Source organism: Triticum aestivum, chromosome 2D (assembly GCF_018294505.1).
Source record: "Triticum aestivum cultivar Chinese Spring chromosome 2D, IWGSC CS RefSeq v2.1, whole genome shotgun sequence".
NCBI classification, from domain to species: domain Eukaryota; kingdom Viridiplantae; phylum Streptophyta; class Magnoliopsida; order Poales; family Poaceae; genus Triticum; species Triticum aestivum.
In genome coordinates, this window is record NC_057799.1 from 623699046 (window position 1) to 623703729 (window position 4684).

A 4684-nucleotide genomic window follows, 5' to 3' on the forward strand; every position below is an offset into this window, starting at 1 on the left:
ATCTCGATCTATGCCAACCCAACAAACACCTTCGGAGATACCTGTAGAGCATCTTTATAATCACCCATTTACGTTGTGACATTTGATAGCACACAAGGTATTCCTCCGGTATTCGGGAGTTGCATAATCTCATATTCAAAGGAATATGTATAAGTCATGAAGAAAGCAATAGCAATAAAACTTAATGATCATTATGCTAAGCTAACGGATGGGTCTTGTCCATCACATCATTCTCCTAATGATGTGATCTCGTTCATCAAATGACAACACATGTCTATGGTTAGGAAACTTAACCATCTTTGATTAATGAGCTAGTCTAGTAGAGGAATACTAGGGACACTTTGTTTTGTCTATGTATTCACACATGTATCAAGTTTTCGGTTAATACAATTCCAGCATGAATAAGAAACATTTATCATGATATAAGGAAATATAAACAACAACTTTATTATTGCCTCTAGGGCATATTTCCTTCAGTCTCCCACTTGCACTAGAGTCAATAATCTAGATTACATTGTAATGATTGTAACACCCATGGAGTCTTGGTGATGATCATGTTTTGCTCGTGGAAGAGGCTTAGTCAACGGATCTGCCACATTCAGATCTGTATGTATTTTGCAAATCTCTATGTCTCCCTCCTTGACTTGATCACGGATGGAGTTGAAGCGTCTCTTGATGTGTTTGGTTCTCTTGTGAAATCTGGATTCCTTTGCTAAGGCAATTGCTCCAGTATTGTCACAAAAGATTTTCATTGGACCCAATGCACTAGGTATTACACCTAGATCGAATATGAACTACTTCATCCAGACTCCTTCGTTCGCTGCTTCCGAAGTAGCTATGTACTCCGCTTCACACATAGATCCCACCACGACGCTTTGCTTGGAACTGCACCAACTGACAGCTCCACCATTCAATATAAATACGTATCCGGTTTGTGACTTACAGTCATCCGGATTAATGTCGAAACAAGCATCGACGTAACCATTTACGATGAGTTCTTTGTCACCTCCATAAACGAGAAACATATCCTTAGTCCTTTTCAGGTATTTCAGGATGTTCTTGACCGCCGTCCAGTGATCCACTCCTGGATTACTTTGGTACCTCTCTGCTAAAATTATAGAAAGGCACACATCAGGTCTGATACACATCATTGCATACATGATAGAAACTATGGCTGAGGCATAGGAAATGACTTTCATTTTCTCTCTATCTTCTGCAGTGGTTGGGCATTGAGTCTAACTCAACTTCACACCTTGTAATACAAGCAAGAACCCTTTCTTTGACTGATCCATTTTGAACTTCTTCAAAACTTTATCAAGGTATGTGCTTTGTGAAAGTCCAATTAAGCGTCTTGATCTATCTCTACAGATCTTGATGCCCAATATATAAGCAGCTTCACCGAGGTCTTTAATTGAAAAACTTTTATTCAAGTATCCTTTTATGCTATCCAGAAATTCAATATAATTTCCATTCAACAATATGTCATCCACATATAATATCAGAAATGCTACAAAGCTCCCACTCACTTTCTTGTAAATACAGGCTTCTCCAAAAGTCTGTATAAAACCATATGCTTTGATCACTTCATCAAAGCATATATTCCAACTCCGAGATGCTTGCACCAGTCCATAAATGGATCTCTGGAGGTTACACACTTTGTTAGCACCTTTAGGATCGACAAAACCTTCTGGTTGCATCATATACAACTCTTCTTTAAGAAATCCATGAAGGAATGCAGTTTTGACGTCCATTTGCCAGATTTCATAATCATAAAATGCGGAAATTGCTAACATGATTCGGACAGACTTAAGCATCACTACGGGTGAGAAGGTCTGATCGTAGTCAACTCCTTGAACTTGTCGAAAACCATTCACAACAAGTCGAGCTTTGTGGATAGTAACATTACCATCATCGTCAGTCTTTTTCTTGAAGATCCATTTATTCTCTATGGCTTGCCGATCATCGGGCAAGTCAACCAAAGTCCATACTTTGTTCTCATACATGGATCCCATCTCAGGTTTCATGGCCTGAAGCCATTTCGCGGAATCTAGGGTCATCATCGCTTCCTCATAGTTCGTAGGTTCGTCATGGTCTAGTAACATGACTTCCAGAATGGGATTACCGTACCACTCTGGTGCGGAACGTACTCTGGTTGACCTACGAGGTTCGGTAGTAACTTGATCTGAAGTTTCATGATCATCATCATTAACTTCCTCACTGGTTGGTGTAGGCATCACGGGAACAGTTTTATGTGATGAGATACTTTCCAATTCGAGAGGAGGTACAATTACCTCATCAAGTTCTACTTTCCTCCCACTCACTTCTTTCGAGAGAAACTCCTTCTCTAGAATTGATCCATTTTTAGCAACATATATCTTGCCTTCGGATCTGTGATAGAAGGTGTACCCAACAGTTTCTTTTGGGTATCCTATGAAGACGCACTTTTCTGGTTTGGGTTTGAGCTTATCAGTCTGAAGCTTTTTCACATAAGCATCGCAACCCCAAACTTTAAGAAACAGCGGCTTAGGTTTCTTGCCAAACCACACTTCATACGGTGTCGTCTCAACAGATTTAGATGGTGCCCTATTTAACGTGAACGCAGCTGTCTCTAATGCGTAACCCCAAAATGATAGTTGTAAATCCATAAGAGACATCATAGATCGCACCATATCTAATAAAGTACGATTACAAAGTTCGGACACACCATTACGCTATGGTGTTCCAGGTGGCGTGAGTTGTGAAACTATTCCACATTGTTTTAAATGAAGGCCAAACTCGTAACTCAAATATTCGCCTCCGCGACTAGATCATAGAAACTTTATTTTCTTGTTACGATGATTTTCCACTTCACTCTGAAATTCTTTGAATCTTTTCAAATGTTTTAGACTTGTGTTTCATTAGGTAGATATACCCATATCCGCTCAGATCATTTGTGAAGGTTAGAAAATAACGATACCCGCCGCGAGCCTCAACACTCATCGGACCGCATACATTGGTATGTATTATTTCCAGTAAGTCAGTAGCTCGCTCCATTGTTCCGAAGAACGGAGTCTTAGTCATCTTGCCCATGCAGCATGGTTCGCAAGCATCAAATGATTCATAATCAAGTGATTCCAAAATTCCATCCGCATGGAGTTTCTTCATGCACTTTAAACCAATATGACCTAAACGGCAGTGCCACAAATATGTTGCACTATCATTATCAACTTTGCATCTTTTGCATCAATAGTATGAATATGTGTATCACCATGATCGAGATTCAACAAAAATAGACCACTCCTTAAGGGTGCATGACAATAAAAGATATTACTCATATAAATAGAACAACCATTATTCTCTGATTTAAATCAATAAGCGTCTCGCATCAAACAAGATCCAGATATAATGTTCATGCTCAACGCTGGCACCAAATAACAATTATTCTGGTCTAAAACTAATCCCGAAGGTAGATGTAGAGGTAGTGTGCCGACGGCGATCACATCGAACTTGGAACCATTCCCGGCGCACATCGTCACCTCGTGCTTAGCCAATCATTGTTTAATCCGTAGCCTCTGTTTTGAGTTGCAGATATGAGCAACAAAACCAGTATCAAATACCCAGGCGCTACTATGAGCATTAGTAAGGTACACATCAATAACATGTATATCAAATATACCTTTGTTTACTTTGCCATCCTTCTTATCCGCCAAATACTTGTGGCAGTTCCGCTTCCAGTGACCAGTCCCTTCGCAGTAGAAGCACTCAGTTTCAGGCTTGGGTCCAGACTTGGGCTTCTTCCCGGGAGTGACAACTTGCTTGCCATTCTTCTTGAAGTTCCCCTTCTTTCCCTTGCCCTCTTTCTTGAAACTAGTGGTCTTGTTAACCATCAACACTTGATGCTCTTTCTTGATTTCTACCTCCGCAGCTTTGAGCCTAGTGAAGAGCTCACGAATTGCCTTATCCATCCCTTGCATATTATAGTTCGTCACGAAGCCTTTGTAGCTTGGTGGCAGTGATTGAAGAACTCTGTCAATAACACTATCATCCGGAAGATTAACTCCCAGCTGAGTCAAGTGGTTATGGTACCCAGACATTCTGAGTATGTGTTCACTGACAGAACTGTTCTCCTCCATCTAGCAGCTATAGAACTTGTTGGAGACTTCATATCTCTCAACTCGCACTACTAGGAAAAGGGCTATAGATGGAATGGCCACTAATGGCGCACCAGACATGTGGTGCGCCATTGCTATATAGCAGTGGCGCACCATGTGCTGGTGCGCCATTAGTGTGAAAGACACTAATGGCGCACCAGACACACGGTGTGCCATTAGTAACAATTTTTTTTATTTTTCCAAACATACTAATGGCGCACCAGGGCACAGTGCGCCATTACTAGTTCTAACTAGTAATGGCGCACCAGCAACTAGTAATGGCGCACCAGCCACATAGTGCGCCACTACTATATATTTTTTATTTTTTATTTTTTTGCAAAACTACTAATGGCGCACCGGAGAACAGTGCGCCATTACTAGTTTAAACTAGTAATGGCGCACTGTTCCCTGGTGCGCCATTAGTGTCTTTTTTTTGCAAAACTACCAATGAATGCAACTAAAATTGCAAAAAAAAACAAATTTGATTATATTTTCAAATAATAAATTTGATGATTTTTTTCATATTCATAAATATTATTACTGTTTTTATAAAA